Raw genomic sequence first — 26,126 nt, 5'->3', positions numbered from 1 at the left:
ATCCAAAGGACGGTAATGAGTGCAAGGAGTGGCTTAGGTCCCTTGGTTTGTTCAGCCCAGAGCAGAGCAGGCTGAGGGGAGGCCTCATGGCGGCCTGCAGCTCCCTCACGAGGGGAGCGGAGGGGCAGGCGCTGAGCTCTCCTCTCTGGGGACAGCAACAGGACTTGAGGGAATAGCATGGAGTTGGGACAGGGGAGGGTCAGGCTGGGGATTAGGGAAAGGTTCTTCAAAGGACAGGCTCCCCAGGGAAGTGGTCATAGCCTCATTGCTCCTGGAGTTGAAAAAGCGTTTGGATGATGCTCTCAGGTATACGGTCTGATTTTTGTGGAGCCAGGAAGTGGATTCCATGATCCTTGTGGGTCCTTTCCAACTAGGGATATTCTATGATTATTATGTAGGGGTGAGACAAAGGAGCATTAATTGTACGTCAAACCTCTTTAATGCTGTGAACTTATGCCACAGAAATGAACACTTGTATGGTCAACGTCATTAATTGCCTTCAAGAGCTACTAGCACACTTAGAAAAACCAGAACACTCCACACAAAATCCATCTCATTTATAAATAGGTGGCTGACAGTTAACACAATCTTTTCTTCTCTTCAGTTTACTGGTATTCTTCACCCCCTACATCCCATTCTTTCGGCTCTTCTAATAAGGCAAAGCTGCTTCTGCCTATACCTCTTCTCCCACAGAGTTCTTAACTCACACTCAGTATCAAATCAAAGCACGTTAACAGCTGCATGCACTCAAGTTGCAGGAATACATATTCACATGCTCCAAAGTACATACTACATTGTCTGAGAGAAGAAAGAGGTATTGAATATGGTTTCTGTAGTCTCCTTTCACACCAGGCTTTCATGATTTTTTTTTTTCCTGCTAAAAATCACAGGATAATTTGGGATGGAAGGGACTTGAGGAAGTGTCTAGTCCAACTGCTTGCTCAAAGGCAGGCCAGCCTTGAGATAAGACCAGGACACTCAAGGATTGACCCACTCACATTCTAAAAACTTTTAAAGAAGGTCCCACTTAAGCCAAGTCCTACTTGACTTTTTACGAAGTCTGAGGCTCTCATTTCAATTTGTGACTTATCTCTTGTCTTTCTGATATGGACTACTATGAAGAACCTGACTCTGTTTTTCTGATGATCTTGCAGAAGCTGGGGGGCTGCTGTTATGCACTTCTCCCATCACTACCCAAGGTCATCTCTTCTCCAGGATGAACAAACCCAGCTCCTTCAGCCTCCCTCCCAGCTCCTCCTCATTGGACATGTGCTCCAGCCCCTGGCCTGCTTGTGGGCCTCCAGTGAACTCACCTCCTTTTATCAACACTTCACATTAGAGCATCCAAAACTTGATGCAACAGCCTAGATGCAGGCTAATGAGGTAAATAATCACTTCCCTCAAGTCTACTGTCTGTGATCCCTCCTGTTAATACACCCCAAGATGCTGTTAACCTTATTCAAACTAGCAATATGCCAGGCAACACATTCACATTGTTGAATATCAGGACCCCCAGATCCTTTTCAGCAGAACTGCTTCCCAGGGCGTATTCCTTCTCATATACAGGATTTGTCGTTTGACCATGTTGTCTTTCACAAGATTCCTGCTGGCCTATTTCTCTAATCAGTCTAGGTCTCTCCAAACAGTGGACTTCTTTGTACTCCTTCCAAGTTATTGATAAAGCTGTGAAAGGATAGATTCATGTAGTGCTCCATGTAGAGGCTCCCTCTAAGCCTGGTCATCCAAATGCAAAATGTGTTCTGTTGATGTTGTTTCTTTTTATTTTTAAAAAGCCTTCTCATTGTCCACCAACCCAAATTATAAGTTTCTTGATATAGTACTTCAGGTTCATGCACACTTTCAGATAGCCTTACAATCTTGTCTACCCCAAGACAGAAAAGAACACAAGCACAGAACTGGAGGATGAATCTTATTCCTGGATGCATTGGTAGACTTTTAAAAGCTGCTTGGAGAGCACAATGCAGACATATTGCTGCCTGAACTGATGAGCTGCAGGATCAAGCATCTATCCAAATAATTTCATAGAATGCTTCGGTACAAAGTGTTCTGCACTTCTAAATTTTTTAAGAACCACTATTAATCTGCCTTTTTTTTTTTCTTTCAGCCTACATAAAGGGATAGGTCAAGATGCACTTTTTGTTACAAAGAACTTCTAATTTTCAAAGAAAATCACAGATTTTAATTTAATTACAACTGTCTCATTCACATGTCTTACAATGATCTTCACAGATCATCTACATTACAAGATCATAATAGAGTAGCAGGACCAAGTGTTTGATTGTATTTAAAGTACTTGTAAAGGCTTAAGATGTACGTGCAAGATAATTCTTATTCCAGAAAGTAACAAGATGATGTAATTTGCTACTTAATAAGTCAAGTATGTGACTGAAACTAATATTAAAAGCTGTCCTGACCAAAACAGACTGGAATCAACAGCACGTTCATGAGACAACACATTTATATATTTGGCAACACTACAAGAACTGCCAGCTAATTATAGTTATTACATAATCTTAAGATGAAATGCAAAGGGAAAGTTCTCAATGCACGTAAAAATAACTCCCTAGTTGCTCCTCGCCCAAGTCATCAATATTTGACAAACATAAATTACTAACATCAACATTAGAAAGTAAGAACTTAAGAACTACTGTAGGAAAGTATTTTCCTTCATTTGTTAGAGCTATTAAATAAATGTAATTTTGTTGTCCACTGTTTTGAAGTGTTTGCCATCCAGCAGGGAAAAAAGGAGGAATACAAGCTCATTACCTTCAAAGGTTCCTGTGCTGCTTCATTCTCTCACTTGTCCACTCTAGTTTAATAAAAACAGAAGTGATTTCCTGTCTTCCAGAGTTATTTTCGCAAGCGTAATCTCTTTACTGCATTCAATGGGACTAAAGTACTCACACCTCCTGATTTTTACTATGAGAATCAGATTTTTTCTAACAATGTTTCTTCTGTAGACATTTGCAGAGATGATAACTGTGAAGAAACCCACAGGTAAGAAACAGTAGGTCAAAGAAGAGTTGTTGTACCTTTGTAACTACAAAACCATAGCCACTATCTGTTATCATACCAAAACAGAATCCAGTTGAAATTCCATTCCTTCCTTTGGAAATTCTATTTTTCCAGTAATTTCTACAGGCCATTTCAGTAGTGAAACAAGAACAAACACGTTAAACTGGAATTTAATGCAACACAATGAAAGCAAATCTCTCTCATTCTTTCAACAACAACAAAATAACCTTTATTGGTTTTGAATTATTTGAATTGTCTGAAAAGAGATATAGAAACGAATGTCCATTATATTGCAAAACATTTAAGTCAGTCTTTCATGGATTCCATGCGTTCTAATCATCTTACCTGGTTACTAATATGATTCTTCCTAATAACAGCTAGAAACATTTTTTGTTAAAATATCAGTTTTAATCATTTCTATTCTTGGTTTTGGTTTATTGACTCATTTCAGAACTCCCAGAACAGCATATTAAAGACTTATGGTCTTGGAATGGTAGCTTCCTGTCCCACATTTTTGTCTACAAATTTCCAAATAATTTTTACATAGCCTCCTTTACACTATATTGCTTATCTGTACCTATTAATTTCCAGATGTGTGAATGTATATGACTATTTCTAATCAGTAATGCTAAGACCCTTGTTTTTGCTTTTGCTAAGCAAACCAGTAAGAGCACAGTGAATGATATATATTTTTTTAAAAAGGTACTTTCACAAAAATAGCCAAGACAATTTTCAGGTTGAATAAGTGAATAAGGTTTTTTGCCAATATTGGGGGGGGAGGGGGGGAGTGGAGGAGGAGGAGAGGAAACGATGTGCTGTTCCTACCTGTGCTGTTCTGCTCCTTTAATTCATAGTGCACTCCTAACGTCATGTGAATAAGGAAAACGTACACAGATTCTATAAAACTGATAAATCCAACAAGCAAAATCAAATCTTTTGACGATGTACATAAATTCTTGGATTTTCACTGTGTTTCCCAAGAGAAGGTTGGAGCTCCAGGTCTTGTCCTCATTCTTACATTAACTAGTAAATATATAGTACAGCTTGTGTAAGCATGGGATACAGTCACAAATTCAAAAATATTATTTGCATTTAGAAGTGGCTTGACTGGTCACTGAAGCTATAAATAACACCATAAAAGAATCAGATCTATAGATGCCATCTACTTGTGAACACTATTTATATAACGGGACACTCACACTCTTCAAGTGGCTTTTTTCTCCTAAGACTGCAAGATAAATGATGCAAAACTGCAGTTAAGACAAATCTCTCTCTATACACACATACATATACATACACACTCAAACATTAAAGCATCTTAATACAATTTATCCAAATTTTGAGAAAGGAATAATAATCACAGAGTTGTAAGATATATACACTTATATAAAAACTCTTAATGACTAAAGAGTTTTTAAATAGCAGTATAAAATAATTGCATTTACTTGTCTTCTTTATCTCAACTAAGAAGAGATGTTTCTCCTTCAAAATATCATCTGAAGGTCATAATAATGCTTTGCAATCACTGTTTCAAAGTCTGTTCCAGTACATTTTCTTTACTATCCATATAATATTACCTACAGCACCTGTTTAGAACTTGTAACTGTTCCTAGCTCTAATATAATTATTAGAAAGAAAAAAAAAGTTTTCCTTTAATGTCAGAAAACATTTCTTTTACAAGTTTAGAAAAAAGTATATTGATGCTGCAGTTTTATCATTCAGCTTAAACGCTATCAAGTAAACAATAAGAAATACATCATTCAAGAAAAGGTGGTTCCAACTGAGTTAAACCCCACAGTACACTGAAAAAAATGAATTTCAGTACAATCTTAACTTTTGAACATGCTAAGACTCTCCAATTTCTTTATGTTGTATATTTCTTTATTTTAAATAAAGCTAAGGTTCTACTCAAGTGTTCAGTTGGAACAGTAATAGATTATTTAGAAGTCTGCAGAATTAGACAATTAAATTTTGGTATTTACAAGCCCATGCATATGCCTAAAGTTGTGTGGTTTTTATTCAAATGTAAAACTGGAAGGAAGTCATGATCAAACTTAAAAAAATAAAATGTATTTTACAAAGTTAGATCTTTGTATAAAAAAAATCAAGAAAAAGTACCTACTGAGAATAAATAAGTAAATAAAAAGCATTTAAAGTGTTAAGTTTGGAATGGAGTTTTTTTTTTTTATATTATTGTTATGTCTTTAAAGTTGATTTCAAAAGTCTCAAAGAGTTAAAAACAGATTAAAGCAAGAGGAGACCAACTACTGACATACTTATCTAAATTACACTGAAGGAAATAAGCAGTTACCAGTGTTATAATATCATAACGAAAGAAATTAATGACTTAAATGATTGGATCTTACAATGTGGCGCTACAAATCACCACTGTCTCTTGTAAGATCCAGGTTCTTAGAAAAAAAGGGCCAGATATTCCATAGATAGAATTTTTGATTAGCTTGGGTTGGAAGGGATGCCACAGCTTTGACTTTCTTGGTGCTGGGTTGGCCACAACAGCTCACTTTAAGGATGTGTTCATAATGATCAAGGTGAAAGGACATAATGTAGTTAATTCCTTTATAAAATAATAACACTTCTCATATTTCCCTCATTTCTAGGCTAAAATAACACTAAAAAGAAATAGGGAAGCATGATTACTCAGACAATGACCACAGTCGACATGCCTACAGACTGAGATCTGCTACTAGTTAGTATTTTATATAAAATCAAAGTTAAGGTTTGTAAAGCATCAGACTACTATTTTTTTTTTGTGAACATTTATATCCTGAACTTCAGAATAAAGCTTCAGAAAAAAAGTCAAAATTAATTACATGATCATACTGAATGTGAAGTTTATTAATATTAAAAACTATATTAAATCCCACTCATCAAGAATCACTCTTCCTGCTCTTATTGGAGAACTGTCTCACTGACTCACACTTAGCTTAACCTGTCACTTGTGCCAACTTTACCATTTACTTTATATACTATTTTTTCTTCCCCTCGATCGTATCTTGCTCCTGCTTTCTGTTTTGCTATACTAAAGGGATCAGCTTCTTTCAGTCTCCTCTTGTATGAGAGGCTTTGTCTCCCCTGTGGCCCTAGATCATTCATTACACCTGCACCACTTTGAATTCATCTCTCAACAGCAAACAAACCAGTCTTGTGTGCTCGAGTGCATGCCAGGCACTGTGGCTTCCCCATCTTGGGACCACAGGGAAAGGAGTGGACAAGATTTGCATGCCTGTGCTCACAACTACTGGGTCACTCACACTCCAGCCATGCTGGCTATGCCAGCATGCGTTTCAAATTCACCTCAATTTTGAGATGTTTAATACATGTAAAGACAAATGAAATCCCGACACAAATATCATACATGTATTTGAAATGTTAAAGGTACTTTTTGACTTTTGCAACATAATCTGTTCTCATAAAGACTGTGGTGCTACATTTTTGAAACTAGAGCGGACCCTATCTCTCCTCTCAGTCTGTATTGGTGCATCTGAAGACATTCCTCTAAGAGAGACCTGCATTCAAACCCCTCCTGCACTCAAAGAACTTCAGAGCATCCAATGCAGTGACAAATAGGAAGTTTTAGGTTGTCTGGCTGGTGTGTTGGTTCTTTCTGCACTTGAGATAAAAAAATCAATCCAAAATACAGAAAACCTGTAAAAATTTATTACGGCAGAAGAAAAAGTGTGAGCATAAATTCATAGGTAAGATATCACATATACAGGATTGGATGTGAAATTTGGACTTCTGTCTTGGGCTGTGCACAACATTAATTTCAAGAAAAAATAGACTTCAGAGACTGCTAAGAGGTAAAATCGTTTTCAGATACCTGATAATCAGATATAGATAGAGTCTGGCAAACATAGGAGAAAGCTGTGTAAAACTAAAATGTTTTTGCTTTTTCAATACAATATTTCACTGTTTTTGAGCATGACTGTAATAGTTGGGATACATCTGCTCACTATCATCTGTAGTATCGCCTACTCATGTTGAGAACAGATGGAGCCTCAGTAATCCTCAGCAGATCTTATTGAACCATGTTTTGGAACAACATCAAAATTGGAATACATGATATTTCATTGATGAAGGGGAAAACAACAACAACAACAACAAAAACAACCTAATTTACTGGCAAAACCAAAAAGGACAAGCCACAAAAGACTCCTGCATTAAAAGAACTCATTTTTCTGTAGAATTATATTGATTGAGGTTTAAAATTTTATTGGAAGATTTTTTGTTGTTTCTATGAACCCAGATATTTGAATTGGAGCTTTTGCCTCTTGGATGTTTTTATGTTGAAGCAATAAAGCAGCAGGCAAAGCAACTAACCACATTTAAAGCACAATACCATTTTAAAATTGCTGGTTAACCATAACAGAGAATAATCACTTTTGTTTAGCATTTGTACATTTAAGCATTTCAGTTTCTGTCATTTACTTGTGAGAACAGCAAAGACTTTTTTTCAAGCAGCTTAGATGTAAGGTACAACACAGTCATTCCATTCAATGAGCAGTTCAGGGAATGACATGCAATACAGTGTTCATCTGAACTTTGCTGACTCCTTTCTTGTTCATAGTACATTAAAGTTTGCTGTGAGGCATGACTATACACATTCACTTTTTTTTTTTTGGTAGAAACCATTACTCCCAGCAATTTCATCTCCTGCATAAAATAGTAATTTAATGAGCTATGCAAAGGAGAAAGTGCTTCTTCCCTCAAGTACTCTATACAGGTATACCAGGTTGCTGCTGACTTACCATCTGGCCCGGTGCAAATTTTGTTTTCCATGCAAGAAAAACATCCAGCCACATGTGGCACTTAGAGTTTAGCTAAATAAATCAGCATTCTGCCACCACGTAGCAGCAAACCTTCAAGCAGAGCTTATTGATTCTGTCTGATTGCATGTTCTTAAGAGCCTTGTTACAGTCAGTAAAAAGCATGAGAAGAATGATGACACTGTTAGGAGAAGAATACATTTCCACATAGAGAAATTTATAAGTTATGGTCACTAAAATTTCAACGTAGCATTTATGGTAATCTGTAAATGTAACCTAGATATCATTTTCCTATATAGTTGTAAGTGAGAAGGTAAACACATACTAGATGAAGTATTTCAACAAACCCCGATCCTTATTGAGTTTTCTACTTTGTGAAGCTGTATAGGGTAAACAGTACATAATTTGAGAAGCACAATTAAAAGAACTGCTGTCACTTCTGGCAGTTCTGTAACTGTTCCTAGTGCAGCAGATTAAAAGACAGATTGGCATGCCTATGGAAAACAGGTTGCTGAAGTAAAAAGGTCTTTATAAGACAAAAAGATATATAGTAGAGCCACAAAAGAAGATAACACTAGAGAGAAGCAGAAGAAAAAAAAAAAAACCAACAATTTTCTTTAACTAATGGAGTGTATTTCAAGATACTTCCCTCAAAAGTGTTTCATGATTAGGTTTTCATTTATAATATAAACTTGGATGTCACTTCACATGAATACAGCATTGTAGTCCAAGACTGTATTCCCTTGGAACTGAAAATCTGGAGATCCAAAACAACTGTGACAGCTGCCCATCTCTTTTTGCCCTTTACTGAAAGTACTGGAAAAGTGTATACTGACAGAATGTCATCTGTTGCTTTGATTTTTTAATGGCCACAAGATAGAGCACAGGAAGTTCTGCACCAACATGCAAAAGAACTTCTTCACAGTGAGGGTGACGGAGCACTGGAACAGGCTGCCCAGGGAGGTTGTGGAGTCTCCTTTTCTGGAGATATTCAAGGCCCATCTGGACACCTACCTGGGCAGCCTGCTCTAAGGAACCTGCTTTGGCAGGGGGGTTGAACCCGATGATCTTTTGAGGTCCCTTCCAACCCCTTCAATTCTGTGATGTTTTCCTCCCATCCCTTACTTTATTCCTGTTCCAATACTAAAAGATCTAAAGTTTGTGACGTCTCTTACTCTATCAAACTACTCCAGATGACTCAGAACCATTTCTGTGTAGATGAGCAGACTTTAGTACCCAGTGTTGCATCCCTTTTATGGAACTCTGTCCCTTTTGTTCACCAGCAATAATAACAGGTACTTAAGACCTCCATCTACTGCATTTCCCAAATCTTCCTCCTCTCTTCTGTTTCGCTCAGGTCACGTTCCTGAGTTTTTGAAAAGAATTATAAGCACAGAAATTGCTGGTTGTAACCCAGTTAATAATTCCCATTTTATAACACAATAATTAAAATGGATTTTGTAATTTTCAGAGTTCCCTGCCTATTTGAATATATTGAAACCTTTTTAGCACTAGCTGTGGAGTGTACTAAAAAGCTTGTTGTTAACACATAAATAACAATTCCTTGAAAAGATCAAGTGCTAACATACTTTTCCTTCTGAGCCTTAAAGCAACTTCAAAAAATGGGAAGGAACATATAGAAAAAAAGTGTTACCAAACTACCTAATAAAATATTAGGTTTTGAAGTTTAGATGCCAATTCTGTTTCTAAATGCTTACTGGTTGCTTCATGATATGTTCTTTCTTGATTTGTCTTAAAATATATGATCTAACACCATCATGAAGGAGGGTTTACATGTGATATTCAGTTTTATGGCCATTTCTAGAGAAATTATTTTATACAGTGAGAAAAGCTCTTACTGCAGTAAGCAGTTAAGATGATGTATAATAGGACATAGAATTTAAGGTAAATAATATTTTCATGAATTCCCATATTTTCAGGCTACTGAACTAAACAAAATATCAACGACTAGCTACAGTTAGCAATAGTTGCTGTAACAACTGCTCACACAAGAACAGCAAATATAATCTTATAGAAATTTATTCAGAAAGCAAAATGTGTTTCAGTTTGCCACTGCCTTCATAATTATATGACAATAGAGCTTAACAATTATTACTCTCTAATAGCTTTTCAACAATCTTTTTGAAGCTAGCAGATCTAAATGTAGTTATTAATTGATAACCATCCAGTTTTAAACACACACAACAACAAAATCACACTAATCAAATCAGAATGAATGAGTCTGGAGACATAATAGCCATCTTGTTCCAACCCAACCCTGGGTCCATTAAACTGTCGTGCATCTCTCCTTTGTCCTCAACAGATGTTGAATCAGATTATGATTGCTCCTTAATATCAGAGCTGGCCTGCTCTAGAAAGGTCTGAGAAAAAAAGCACATTTTTCCTCACTCCACCCCCCTACTGTACTTTAACTTTTCAGAAAATGAACAGATTTCAGTTAGATCCTGGATTTCTTAGAAAGAGGTAATCTCAAATATGTAACTAAGCTGCAAACAAATTAACCTAGCTTCTGTCAGCATTTATTGTGCTTCTTTCACATATTGGTATTTATTTAAAACCAGTGACTGCTGGGTTGCCACAGTGCAATCTGGAATTTTAAATCTATTCCCAAGCACAATCAGCAATCTTGTGATTGGAGCCTGAAAGCACATAATAATTACAATAGCTTTACTGAAGAAAAAAAAAAAAAAACTTCATATCCCCCTAGTATTCTACCATGTAGTATAGATTTGCACACTACTATGATTTAAAACTTCTTTTCTGGAAAGGTTTTGGAGTTACTCAAAATTCTCTTCGCCAAATACAGACAGCATTAAGGAGCTAGTTGTTCTCAGAAGTGCTAAGCATTCAGGTCTAACAATCAGACTGCTTTAAAAGGGATTTCATTTTAGAATAAATAAAGGGAAAGCACTTTAAAATACTAGACCTTTGTTTGCACATGTACAGGCTATCTAGTAGTCCTCATTAATACCATTTACAAGTCACGTGACTGTACAACTCATGAATACTCAGATGAAAAAAATTGTTCCAGTTATCCAGAGAATTCACTATGAAATTAAACACTACAATTTTTAAAACCACTTAAGTACGAGAAATTGTAATTTCCGCATTTTCAGAGCCATTTTCAAATATTGACTCTGTAGCTATGCACTTTCTATAGAACAGAACCGAACAGAGAAAAAGAAAACAAATAGAGAAAATACTCAGTAGGGCTTCATCCTGATAAAAAAAAACATCCACAAATATTTAACATTTTGGAAACAATACTTACAGAAACCAACCAAGTACAGGTTTTCAGCTTAGCAAAGCTGCAAGAAGGCAGTTGAAGTTGTTTGCTTCCCCAAAGCAAACACTTTTTGGTTTTGGTTCCTATTCTTACAAAAGAAAAAAGTCTAGATGGAAACACAGTGTTACACATGCACACACACATGGTCTTTTAACTCGTCATTGTTCTTCAGCCAGAAAACTTGCATTTTTCCACATTTCTTCATGACATCCCTTAACCACACAGTGCGATGCTGGAGCCCTTCAGCCTCCCATTGCCCTTTAGAATACTCTTTCAAGTTGGCCATGGCATTCTCTGCAGCAGTCTGCATTTTCTATTGAAAACTATAAATTCTAATTGGAAATACTCAGTTCTAAACAAAGTCATATAAAATAGCTCTTGTATTGTTAGACTTCCCAAGGCATGTATCCAAATAAGAAAATACGAATAAGGCAAATCCTTCAGCGTTCCCCAAACTGAAATAGAATCAACTTTTTAATAACCTGAAAGTATTATACCTTCTTGAATCTCACTGCAATAATTTCAAATATAAATTTTAGTCAATTGCTGTTGTTCCAAGTGAATATTATCTCTTTACTACTACAGAATGAATGAGATCCACTTAATCTTCATTGTTATAATCAAATGCCATTAACCTAAACTAGGAAGGTGTGAAGTTAATATTGCATAAGCCACAAATTGCAGCATTTGTTAAGGGATAAAGATTTATTTTTTTAATTTTTGAAGCAGCAGAGTATAGCTTCAAGAGCTGAGGAGTGTATTTTTCTAGATTACTCAAAAATCTTTAAATTTACTGCTTTTAAACAAGTGTGTTGGTTAATCCAGTTATTCAGCTTATGCCAGAAATTCAGTTCAGCATAACATTTGCAACTTAATTAAATGCTAATAAAATACATCACTCATATCACCTGCAGACCAGAATGTGGGTGGCTCAATTACTTCAGTGTTTACAGCTCACTGACTTGTGAAGGGCAAATGGAAACTTTTTCAAGTTACTAAACAGCAGTTATTTGTGAACTAACACCAGAGGAAGATATGAATGTATTGTCTCAGATTCCAAAAATGGAATGGATATATCAGTGTTCCCTTACGATAAAGGGATACAAAAACAGCAAATCTATTGGGATCAATAATTAAGACAATTTAAAATGAAGAGAGGTAGCACTTCAAGGGGACCTGTTTTTTTGTTTGTTTGTTTTGTGTACGCTATTAATCAGTCCATATCCGTATCGATCTTAGTCTTGTGTTGGCTCTGATTTTTAAATATATATATTTTATTGCAACCCTTAGGTGGTTTTGCTAGAACTATTAACTGTTATTTTTTCCCTACCTTTTTACAAGTCCTTAAAATATACAATAGCTCATTAAGGCAGGTGATATTTGCGGGTATTCTTGGTATTTTCCTCCAAGTTCTGAGCAGGTGAAAGAAAAAAAAATTCTATCCCAAATGATATTTAATGTCCATTAAGCTAAGGAAAAAAACAGGCGGGCCTCAGTCAGTGCAAGACTCATAGTTCCCCGTTTAATCTTCCCTCAGACTGATACTGATATACGTATTATAGCTACAGATACCAATGGAAAGCTGCTGTCGTTTGGAAAGCTGTGTTAGTGTCTTTAGATATAAGTTGTTTTTTTTTTCCCCCCAATAATTAGAAAATAAACTGTCATTACAAAAGGTAAAAAAAAAAAAATGGATTATTATTAGTTTTTAAAGACTGATGTTAAAAGGACCATTTAACAGTAAGTAACCAAGGAAGATCACTTTGCAAAATTTACTGCTCCTACAGCTGATTTGGATGCAGTAGGTACTCTTTAGATTGATGGCAATAAAACAAGCCATATTTTCAGTATGTGATGTAGAAGTCATAAATTAAACCTTTTCCCTTGAGAAAGAAAACAGTCCTGTAAATGAACTTCAAATAATCAGATAAATGAAATATGAGACTAAGAAAGTGACCACTGAAAAACACATGGGAAAGCCAAGAAAAAATATTTTATGCAAGATCACAGCTAATAATACATACATTAGAGAAGGAATTAGTACTTTAATTAAGCACTCATAGATGGGAAGTGTTATATCAAGAGAATGGAAACCAGAATAGGACATTTTAGGGGAATCATTAAAAAAATAAACAAAAAACAGAAACAGAACTAAAGACAGGAGACATTCACAGAAGAGAATAAAACAGCAAGATAGCAAGAATAGGTAGAAAATATATAGAGTATTAAATCCTCTCTAAATCCTATAGTATTGACAGGAATTTTATGTTTGCATTTCAACTAGTCTAGTTATTTACATATATATAAATTTATATATATAAATTCTTTTCCTTTCCTTTTCCCATGTTTGGTGATCAAACAAATGCATGAACAAAATCAGATGTGGCTACATACTTTTAAATTGTGGAATAGTAAGAATAATATATTTTTTTTTTTTTTACAGGTTTTCATATAGTTTGTGAAAACTGGGAAGCAGGGACTGGCAGAACCTAATCTAACTCTTATAAAAAGAAAAATCAGAAAAAAAAGTATTTTGTTACTAAAAGTAAAGTATAATTGTGCCCCTCTCTCCCCCATTATTTTTTTTAACTGTATTTTCCAGTTTTAAAGTCAAACATTATTTGCAGGCACCACATTTTTAATATGTCATACTGCACAAGTCTTGTCACCATACAAACACAGTGTATGACATCCCATAATACCAATGCTCATCATAGCATAGCACATGAAAATGGATGACAAAGAACAGATGAGAAAGGATAAAACCGAACACATCGGAGGGTGATGCTTCCCATTCAGGAGCAAATTCTAGTAAGTAAACACATCAGTCTGAAACAACTCAAACATCAAGAAAAAAATGGGTTATGATAAGGGAAACACATTGATTTTACTCTGTTTTATCATTAATATGTACCATGATTCAGACAGCTGAATACTTGTAAATTAAGTTATGTCTAAGGTATTACTCTGTTTGCAACATTCCAAAAAACTTAGACCATAAACTATGCATGAACTTGACAGTGACTCATAACACGCTCATAAATATGGTTCCGTTAGCTAACAGAGCTCACCACCAGGAAGAAAACATTAAAGTATGATAGAAACTACAGTATAGGAAAGTAAAGGGAGAGTGGGAAATGTTATAGCTAAGTATCCAAACGTTTTCAGAAAGACTAGTTACTTACCTGCAAAAAAATGAATTAGTGAGGTTAAAAATTAAGACAAGTAAAATCCTTTCCCTTCAGGAATTCTTACTGTTGTAGAGTTATTAAGCCCAAAGACAAAGCATGCAAGACTTACAAGAGAAATTTTGTGGACTGTGTAAGGTAGTAAGGAGGTCAGACAATCATCTCTGAATAAGGTTAAACTAGGATATTTCTGTGACGTAAAAAATTATACCCCACTAATCTCTTGAATACTTTGAATGAGTCGATAAAAGAGTTGCACAGAGACATAAAAAAAAAGTTAATTGAACTCGAATCATAGCTGTATGGAGGCTAAGATTTTAGATGAATCAAAGAGTTGAGAAGATTTCTCTATCAAGTCGAAGATTTTTGCATACAACACTACAGAAATTTTGCTCGGGAGTATATCTGATTTTATTATATCCTTAACTTCAGTTAAATTAAAATGTCTTATTTACAAGCGGGAAGAGGCTAAAGGGAGGTGTTGATCTTTCATTGTTATTTTCTTGTTAAAACAATCCAATCCAAAAAACAATCCAATTGAACCTTTTGAGGTCAATTAGAATTTTCTTCAATTTACTGTGTTAAATTCTTAAAGTTACTGACCTATCGTGCAAGCAGCAGTAATAAATCAGTTTTGTCTTAATGCATTTTCTGAGAATTAATAAATGAGCAAATATCAACATTAAACAAAGCTACTATAAAAATTATTACAAACTAATCAAAATTGAATAATACCAGGTCACAAAGGGAGAATTACTTGATAAATCAATACATTAAAAATATTTATTTTACATCCCAAATTAACAAAATACATTATCAAATCAATCTTTGGCTCATCTGAAGAATAAATTACATAACCTTAATTCACAATCTGAAAGCTGAAGGATGATTTTTTTTTTTCCTCTGAACTAGAATTTCAAATGATACTCTAGCTGGAACAGCAATTCTGGCCTAGTGGTGAAGAACCCAAATACCCTTTCTAGTTCTGTCGCTCAAGAACTTTCCCAGGACAAGCTGCAAAATTGATTTAACTGGTCTTAAAGCACCAAAAATAACTATTCCAGCTTAGTACTTCAGCACTTCCTCGTCAAATTTCTGCTCAGGAGTGATTATTTTCTTTTTGCTTCCCCTTCTACACAGTAACACAAAATATGTACAAGGACCTTGCCTGGAGCGACAAATGAACTACTCTTGCAGTTCTATATATCAGAATCCAATAACCGTCCTTTAACCTTCATGACAATTAATGACTTTCAGATGCCTGCCAGTGAGGTTTCAGAGATGTATTCAAGGTGCAACATAAATTATTTTCCTGTATTTTTACAGATTTTGCTGTATCAGGGGAGACATTTCACCCAAAAGAAAACACTAAATGATCCACGTGGCAGGCGTGATGGCCCCCTGCCCTGACGCACGTATGAGTTACAGTAGTTCTGAATAAGCCCAAGGTTAACCGCATAGCAAGTACTATTTACTTCTCAGTTTCCTCAAAGGCTGCCTCATTTTTGTACTGTCAGAAAAAAACAACTAGCCACAGGACATCATCAAAATTTAACTTTGCAGCAATGTTGAATGTGTTACTCTGGGTAAGGACCCCATTCTCACTGGAGTCTTGACTTCTGCCATTCATCACCAGTAAGGTAGTAGTTTAAATAGGAGAGTGTATTAAAAGATACCATTTCATCTAGTTCACATTCTCAGTGTTTGATCTCTGGAACATTAGTGGCAGTGAGAGGTAAATTTTACAGGGACAACTGAGGAAAAAAAAAAATTAAAAAATCTATGTTTAGGCAAACAGGGGGAAAGAACAATATAGATATGATATTCAGTCCAGAACTTACAATTAGATGGTAGACTTGATCTACCAAAACAGTTTTGCTCATGCAGCAGTGCTGACAAAGTGCTGCTAACCAAGCCACAGACAGACAGCTGCGAAGCTTCAGTTTTGCCAGAGCAGGCAATCCCAGGCACAGATTACTTCCTAAGTGAAAAAACACTTTTCTTCCCCTCTCCCCCCCCAGCATAACAGAGTCCACAGTAAAGATTTTCAGCAGCACAGCCCTGGAGGTCACCTACTTCTAACTTTGACAGACATATCCCTGCAAAGCTCAGTCATGGTGAGATATGTATGTAGACAAAAAGCATTGTAGAAAGCAGAAGAAAACAGAAAGGATTACAAAAGCAGAATACAGCAGAGGTCACATCAGACTTGCTACCCAAACATTATGCAAAAGATGTGTCTTCCTAAAGGGTAGCTTTAAAAACATTTTGTACAGCATCTTCAAAGCAGGAATTAAAATATCCAGTAAAGTGGAATACATAGAAAATTATTTTCCTACACTTTACTTCATTTTTCAAGAAAAGTTGCATTATAAATAGCCGTTTTAGCTATTGCGTGTTTGCACTGTCTGCAATGCCTATGACTTTTAAGAAAACAAACAAAAACATTCTAGACATTTTCTCTGAACATGAAATATGTTATTTCTTTACGACCTAGACTGTGGAGAGCACTTGGAGACTCAAAAGGCAGCGTTTGAAACTGTTGGCTTTTCCCTAGAATCTTCTGTGCTCATTAAAAGTAAAGAACTGTCAGAACAAAGACCTCTAAGCACAGTTTTAAAGAAATAATTTCTTGGCAGTTTGTAACCCCCTAGTGAGCAAGCTTAGTTTCCAATACTGGTAACAGACTGTATGTATATCATTCTAAAGAATAATATATACCTAAAACTTACATTTCATTATAGTGATTATAATACTTGTCAGAAATTGATGGTGGACTTATACTCCTGGCAGTTATATAGCGTGGGCTTTGTGCAAATAAGTACTTTTAAAATAAGTTCATAGAACAATTGCTTCTTCTAGATATTTTTTCAAATGAACATCCTTCCCATTGGAAACACGTTGGGTTGGGAATCAAAGATACATCATCAGCAGTAAGTTGTGGTGTCTTTTTATTTTATTTTTATTTTTATTTTTTTATTGTTGTTGATTTTTTTTTTTTAAGAAATAGAAAAAGTGACAAAACATGGAAAATTAGAGCCACCAGTTTCATGTGGAGCTTTGTCAAGTAAAACATCTCAAATTTTAATTTGTTTTCACACACTTTTGAAATTAAGCACTCAGTGTGCTTGATGACTAGTGAAGCCTGTGAAACTGGTTATGAAGCTTTCTGTGTTAAGTCAGTAAAAAGTTTAAAACAAAATTCATCTTCTTTGTGCATTAATTACATGGTTATGATGTGGAGATCCTTGCTAAATGACAATTTTTCAGATTTAAAAAAAAATCTACAAGACAAAGAACAAAAGGAAAAAAAAAAATCCCTCCAGACAAGTTAAAAGCAGAGAAAAGACTTCTGAGGTCCCCAAGATACACAGCGTTTGGGACTGGTACACTGGGGAAGCATCAGTAACATGATCTTTATGTTCTTTCATAACTGCTTTTATCATTACCAGGCCACTCACAGAGACTGGTTTCAAAGTGAGATGAACTGTTGATGTTAATACCTACAATACCCCCCAATACTCTTTAATCAAAGCAAAGTTAAAACCAGGACTATTTTGTATTCAACAACCATTTATATTAATTATGTGTGCACAATAGGGTGGGTGAAAAACTTGGAGAAAAAAAAAAACACTGAAATTTTCTTTACTAATCTTGCAATGGATTGCCTTGAGAAAGAAACGAGCATATCATTGAGAGGTTATAGTCAACTGGAAATTTAAGAACTATTGACACAAATTTGATATACTCATCCTACTGTTAAATATAATAATAATGCACATCCAAAGCAAAGAGCTATATTCCAAATGTAGACTGCTCAAATAACTTGATATAAGGAAGCAGAAGAAATAACCTGCATAACCTAGGTCAGCCCTGAACTGCTGACATGCAACTTAGGTTATATTTTTAGGTTTATTTGTTGTAAATTATTTTCTTTGCAATTTTCTCTCTCTGCAAATTTATTACCTGTGCTAAATCTATTGAAGTGAGGCAAAATCTTATTTGCCACTATGTGGGAACTCTTTATAATGTGAGCATTTTTATAACATTCCATTATGTATCATGTAATGGAATCAACATTTTATGATTTTATTCATTCTATCCTTAAATAAAAAACATAAAGTAGTAAAAAAACATTTCTTTGAAATCCCTACTAGCTTTTTCTGTCATGTTGTTAGTACAGAAAAGTTCAAAAAGTGATTTTAGAGATTCTTTAAAAATAATTTGAAAAAGCAGAAGAGACAAATTTGTTTCCTGTGAAAACTAGTATGCACTTATGGAAAAAGACAGAACACTTGCAGTCTGGTAATATTTGTAATCTCAGTCTACCCTCTTTGTTTTTAACTGCTTCCTTGTGCTTCTTAATTTTATGTTGCCACCAAATATGCATATTGGTGGTCTCTTCTACCAGTTTCAAACTCCTTATGAAAGAGAACAGTGAATAGATAGCCAGCTCCCACTTTGGTTTATCTTTCTACTCTGATCTTCTCCCTTGGAATTATGAAAAAAATATATATATATATCTAGGGCTTAAGCAATTTTTGAAATACAAAAGACTCCCTCCTTATAGTCAGGAATAGATATGCCATGTCAAAAATAAGATTGAATGAAAATACACTACAGAGCTATAGAACAGTATTAAGTCTGCCTAGTTTAGTTGTCATGACAAATTTGACATCCAAATTCAATACACTAATTGGAGTCTATCTACATTGCAAAGAGAGCTGATTAAGTGGTTCACTGCTGCAGAAAGGGTAATTCCATTCCTCCTCCTCTTCTCACCTTGTGACCCTGCATGTTCCCTTTTAGTAGACCTGTTACCTACCTGATTGCATGGTAAACTTATTTAACTATCAACATAAAGGGGGAAAAATCATTTTCTATGCCAAGGTAGTTTTTTACAGGTTACTGAAGAGAATTTGTTTAGCATATGGTCAGACAAGGAATAAAACTAGCACATAAAAAGCAATGGGATTATACACACAGAAACAGAGGACAGATAGGACCCTTATCCATAGCAGTCTCTCCCTAGCTCTTCAAATGACAGAAAAAAAAATTACTAAGAAGCTCAAGTTTGTCACTGATTCTGGTAGTCAGAACATGTTTACTCTATGCATTTTAGATCATGCAGCATAATATAGGCAACAGATATAAAAGATCTCCTCCGATATAAATTATTTTAAATTACATACATAAAAAGCTACTAAAGTAAGTTATTATAATACTTACTTTTTTAAACTATATTTTGAAGATGAATCCACTGTAGATCACATTTTACAGAAGTTTGAGCATTACATTCTGTTGAGAGAGTAGGTTTTGCAGCTTTGCTTGGGTTCAGAAAGGAGGGCTTATGTATGACTGGCAGAGGAGCTTAGGTGTATACAGTGAGAAAAGTGTACAGTCACTGGGATAATCAGTGACTAAATTTCCTGGAAACAAATGTAATGAAACTTGTAAATATATGCCTTTATGATATATTGAACAATATTCTTAAGTTTTTTGCAAATACCTATGAGAGAATGATTATTAAAATAAATTAAAAGCTAACCATTACCTTATTAACTTGGCGGGCATATTGCTATTATTTGGGATGACTTTTTCCTCAGATTTTTTAGCTTTGATAATGGGATATTGAATCTTAGTTTTCTAACTTTTTATTTTCATGCACACGAATATATGTAATAAAATGTATAATATTGCCTCTCTTTTTAGGAAAAGATGTTCTTAAAATCTGTTACTTCCAATCTTTAGTGTTTCACCTAAAGATTTTTTATAAAACCATTTTATACTTAGCACTTTGAATGCAGTGTCAACAGAAATCCTGCAAAAGCAGATCACACATTTAACGGGAAAAAAAAAAAAAAAGAAAGAAAGAAATATCTAACCAGCAGTACTGCTTAGAAAACTATTAAACTTAGAAACTAAGATCTGTGAGAAGGTGCTGTACTTAATGAGAATAAAAGGGGAAAGATATGTGGGAACTGTATTAAAGTATGTGAAATATAAAAAGAATGAAAAATTACGAGGTTTCCATGTCAAAGGCAGTATAAGAAGTAATTGGCTTATATTTTAATAACAGAGACTTAGGCACTGAGAACCCATAGTGTAATCTATTTGGTTAATCTAGCATAGGGAAAACACAAACTGTGAGCATAGAAGGTTCTGAAAAACAGTTGTTCTTAACTGTATGAGCACTGTCCATCAGCACTGAAACGAAAAAAAGAGTCCTATATGGCTTTCTTGACACTGTCTCCAATCATACATTTCTGATGTTCTAAAGAAGACAAAAGTATAGTTATAGCTTCAATAATCAAAGTTGCAAGAAAGCTGGAAGAATTCAAAAAAAAATCCCACCTGTTTCATACAGAAAAATGTACATTATGAACAGGAAAGTGGAATAAAAGTATATGTTGTTCTCTACATTAAAGAAATTGCATTCCTAGGTAGTAACAAAAAAAAAGTCTGGATTCTCCTGGTCTCACGTGGGAATCTAGGCTGTCTATATACTGCATGGAGATAAGTTGTTTTTGTACTATATTTTCAATATATATTATGTCTTTGCTCTCTCAAAAAGAGAATCAACAAAATACAGCTTCTTTGTTATTATTATTCTTTATCATGCTGTTCACCAGGTTGCTATTCTCTCCTTTTCAATTTCAATAGCAAAGCAGACTTCCAGTTAAACTTGATTGAGGAAAGAACAAACAAAAACATCTCTGTAACTTCACATATACTTGCCCAAAATAATAGTATATATTCCATGGTCATGCTGAGAGTAAGTAAGTTCAGCTATGACCTTTAGAACTCCACTCTTAAAATAGAGCAAGAGTTGTAGTGACAGAAAATAGCTGTCTTCTCTACAGAGCTATGCAAACTTGTCACTCTGGGAGAAGATAAAGAGTCAGAAAATAAGTCAATTCTTCCATCAGGCTTTGCAGTTGGGAGTGATAAATATATATGACAAAAGTCATAGGACAAAATAAATAAAATCAGGGAGGTACTATGGACTCCTCTATCTAACTGAAGTTTGCAGCAGACTATTAAAAAAAAAAAGGTTTCATATGAAAACTTTCTTCTCACACTCTTCCTTTTTTAATCACAGCTTGGAGGAAATATAAGGTTTCATTAAGTTACATTTTGATTCCAAATGACTAAAGCATGCCAATTTTCAAGGAAGCCTGCAAATTTATGTTGCTGTAGGAGCCAAAGAGTAAGCAAATACAGACAAATGTAAAACTGTGAAAGCATACAGAGAGGTTACTCTTTACACAGAATATATTATCAAGGTTTGGAAAACAACCCATACCTTGCGGAATATTGCCAGGCTTGTTGGTGTCAAAATACTGAATGACCATTAATCATTAGAGAATTGCTGAGAGGAGCTTGAGCAGCAATGTGAGTTGATTAACATGCATATCTTGCTCATCTGGCCAAAGTACGGAACAGATGTTGGGGGGTTGGACAATAGGCCCGTCCACCACAGCAAATGGTGGATGTCGGGGGTGAGGCAGAAGCCTCACAGCCCTATGTTGTTTAAAGTAAAGCCAGGAAAGCAACCGGTCTCTGTACAGAACATTGGCCTCACCCCCTCCTCCCCTTTTGTTTTTGACCAAACAATGCATTTGGCTCTCAACAAGGCCTATCAGTGCACAATAAATGACTGAGTCCTGCCAGAAGTATAAATAGGGTGTTCAGAAACCTCTATTTTGAGGACGAGAACCCCAGTTATCAGATGGATTGATGGGTCTGGACTTCTCTCCTTCTCAAGCAGTAATGTCTGTTGGTAAGACTCTTGCCTTTGACTCTGTCAGATGTTACCCAGAAAAATATTGATAACTAAAGCACTGAACTGTTAACTCCAGTTGAGTCATTGCAGTAAGTAGATTTACCAATGGCAATTCCAAATCTGTTATATCTGTTGCCTTAATAAATTACCCATCTTTGCAAAACTGTCTCAGTGAACGTCGTTTGCATGTTTGAGATCCCTGCCAAGATTTGGTAAGTGGCAATAGACATAATCCTTTAGACAAACTGTGGACTGGGACTGGTTCCAGCTACACCTAGGCTCCTTTTTGAGGAGGAGTTTAGAAAGCAAAGAGGTCTTTTCTGAATCTTGTGACTCGATAGGAGGGCCTCAGCCATATACCCTTAAGGCAACATACCTCACCAGAATAAACTTTGCGTAATAATTATTCTGAAAAAAAAGTCAGAGTTTTTCAGAGAAAAAAAGAATCATCATCTTGTTATAGATTCTGAATGATTTCTATAGAACTCAAAATCTTTGTAGGACTTTTTTTTTTGTCCACCCTAATCCAGTCTGTAACTATGCATTAAATGTTAAAATAAATATTAGTAAGTTTTAAGATCTCTGCAGCTGTAACTATTTATTTCAACTATTCTTTCAATTATTTCCACATTCTTTAAGATACCATACTGCTTCAGTAGATGTTAATTTTTAATGACTGATGGATTTGTGTGTATTTGATGGACTGTGCGTATTTGACCAAAAAAAAAAAAAGTCAAATCTAAACAGCAAGATTATTCTTAGCCCTCTGTGGATATCCAGGAAGATTAAATGGGTTTATTCAGAAGCAAGACACAGCTGTACCTTTGATACCAGCTGAGCCTGGGGAAGAGAGGGAGATCAGAAAAAAAGAGAACCATTTCTCCTCCCCATCTGCATGCGTCATTGCCCTCACATACAAGTCTACCAGTTGATATGCATCCTTCCAATTTCCGACATAACATCTGTATTTTTCCAAGTATTATGTAGCAGGGTTACTGTCCAATTTTTCCTAAGGACACTATGTAGCTCCAAAACTAACATTAAGTTTGGATGCTGCACATTATTTTCCTCACTAATAATTTGGGGATTTTAGTCAAACAACATGATTACACAGAAATCATTAACTGTGAAGGAGAATGAGAGAAGAGTTGCACACCTGAGCACAGAATTACAGAACCACAACACCCTTCATTGATAGCACATGATGTGAATTTTGAAATTCTGAGAGATTATTAGTTCTGGAATACTTAGGGTTTTTTTTGTTTGTTTGTTTTGTAATAGTTTGTCCAAGCTCTTAATAACTAGTTACAGCAAAACAATAAGAAAAATAATATAATAATAATACCTTGGTATAATCAGGACATAATAGAGTTAAATGACTAAGATGACTAGCAAATGAACTGTATTGAATTTGATGCCATTTGAGGTTGAACAACACTACCAATCACCATTTTTTGGATATTTGGGTTGCAGTCTATTATTCTCTGTGTATCTAGAATGTCAAAGAAGTCTTTAAAAAAGAAGCATGTCTAATCTTAAAGTGATTTTCAAGTAAAATGGAAAATAAGCACTTTTTAGGCTTTTATTATGTGAAAGAGGATGGAAACTTACTCAAGATCAACAACAAACTACTGTGAATTAACAATGAAGCCTGAGCTGTTAAATGATATAGAATTCAGCATAGTCCATAATACACTGCAATTATTTTTACTTTTTGCCATGAACATGCAACATCTCTGGAGATTTTCAGACAGCTAGATATATACCTTACCACTATAGCAAGACCTTTTTACAGGGTTTTAAGACTCCATACAAAATAAATAGCATATGACACAATAGAAATATCCCCAACATTGTCATCAGTCTTTTTTTTTTTCTTCCATATATAAATGAAAAAAGCCTTTTCTTTGTTCTTCACAAAGTATACTTTTTCCACTAGCAAAGACTTTCATATATAGTTAAAAATTCAAAGTTAGGAATACTGTGACTGTTTCTTTCAGTCAGATGGTCTCTATCTCAGATCCACTGCCAACAATTCGGTATACACCTGACAGTCAACTTTGCACATTTTCTTGCTGAGAAAAAGGAAAAGTAAGTGTGTGTGTGTGTGTGTGTGTGTGTGTGTGTGTGTCTGTGTGTGTTGGGGGGGGGGTCTAGCCCTTTGATCTGATAATACCGGCAAAAGAGTTTTACTTCTTCATTAGACAAGATATAAGATCCCTAAGAATTTGCTCCTTGGCTAAATCCAATTCTGTATAGAGGATTGAAGCAATTTTACCATAAAGTATGTGAACACTGACAGACAAGAAATTGTTCAAATCCAGTACATAGTGACTTTCCTAACTGACCAGTTGCATGTAACACCCATGGTGTTCGTAAGGCCAGGAAAGGCATTTAAAATACTTCTGAAGCATCATCTTCAGTTCATCTATGTTTTGCTTGCCAGTTACAAGAAAATACACACTTCCAGATAATGTCTCCGCTGAAATGGCAACTTAAAAACACAAATTTCTACTTAAACTATAAACAGATTATGTAGAACATAGCCATTTTAAAACAGATATTCAAATATTGCAGAAGGCTTGATTCACTCTAGTTAAATCACTTTTAAGCAGATTTAAATTTAATTAGAGCAGCCTAAGATTATACACAATACCTGACATTTTACCACATTGAAACATCATATATAGATTTGTAAATATCATTAAATAGACTAAATTTTCCCCTCCAGAGCTGGTAAACAATAAAATAGCTTCCATGTAAAAGTCAGGTAAAGACAGAAATTCTCAGAATGTTTCTAGTGCTTCTCTCCCTCCTCCCTCCCGACATAGCTGCAGTACCTTAAATTATTCCTCCTCCCCCTCTTGCAGCTCCACCATCAATACACTGCACAGCCTTTCTTCTTATTTGCTAGTTTTGCTTTCTTCTCCCCAAACATTCTCTATGCCACAAAATGCCTAACTTACTTCCCTGGATTATATTTCTGAAAATGTTTCTTTCCAAGCCTGATGTCCTGAGGCTTACGTTTCCCTTCAGCATCCACTTTACTTTGGCACCAGGGAAGGTTTCTGAGACAAATTCAGTTGTCATTGCATCCACCAGGACACCTCTGAACTTCACACAAAACAAAAGCATCACAATAATCATTTAAATGTTAAGTATGCTAAGCTGAGTCTGAATTTACCTCAGGAGTCCAAAACCAAGCACTGAAGAGAAAAATATTACCAATCCTATCCTTCCTCAGGGCTCATGGCACTAGAGGGATCCCATACTAAGTACTGCAGCCTAAATGGCTGAGCCATATGCAATACGCCTTTCCTTTGGCAGGTGACACAGATCACTTATTTTCTTTCCCACAGGAATCTAGTCCACAGCCACCTAATGCATGTTAACTCAGCAACTAGATTTGAAAGACTTAGTCTCATCCCTTCCTTAGGTAGTGAAAATTCAAGCTTCTTTCACCTCCAGACAACTCACCACTACCTGTATCCATCAACAACCCCTCTGTCCAATCTACTTACCAGCTACAGACTGGTAAACTCACCTCTAAGCACAAATGATTCCTTACCTTCCATTTTGACAATATTTTTCAATTTTCTGCTTCAAGACACCACACTGCACTACCAATACCACATTTCTCCTGCATAAAGATCCAGGCTCACTGAAGACATAAGAACAAAACCCTGCCAACCCAGGTGCAGCTGAGATGAAATCCCAATTAATTAGGAAGCAGGTGCCTATGATCTGACCATTAATATACCTGTTGGTTCTCTAGATTTTTTGTTTCAGAGAGTCTGGAAGAAATTATTTTTTGAGCAACAGATGCATTTTTTTTTTGCCAGAAATTCATTCATAAAACAAGAATTATTAAATGAGCAAAAGTTAGATTAATAGAGAAAAAAAGGCACAAATCTTTCCTTCTTTCATTCCGTTTCTTGCAGCATTGTTATTTCTTGTTTTCAGCACCTTTTTCCGTATGTATTCAACATTGGTTTAATAGATTCTCACTCATGTCTTTGACT

General features: G+C 35.3%; 1 protein-coding gene and 1 long non-coding RNA gene across 10 annotated transcripts in view; one reads left to right on the top strand and one right to left on the bottom strand.

Annotated features, from left to right (window-relative positions):
* Positions 1-26,126, bottom strand: part of KCNIP4 (potassium voltage-gated channel interacting protein 4) — a 437,397-nt gene that overhangs the window by 138,138 nt on the left and 273,133 nt on the right. The window lies entirely within an intron of this gene.
* LOC310899140 overlaps positions 2,788-26,126 on the top strand; it is a 38,804-nt gene continuing 15,465 nt past the window's right edge. Inside the window, exon 1 of the long non-coding RNA XR_014584028.1 lies at positions 2,788-26,078. This is a non-coding gene — a long non-coding RNA (uncharacterized lncRNA). The remainder of the gene's footprint in view (positions 26,079-26,126) is intronic.

The sequence above is a fragment of the Anser anser genome, assembly GCF_964211835.1.
Source record: "Anser anser genome assembly, chromosome: 4".
Lineage (NCBI taxonomy): Eukaryota > Metazoa > Chordata > Aves > Anseriformes > Anatidae > Anser > Anser anser.
Note: the sequence above shows the minus strand (reverse complement) of the source record. Positions and strands in the feature narration are given on the sequence as shown.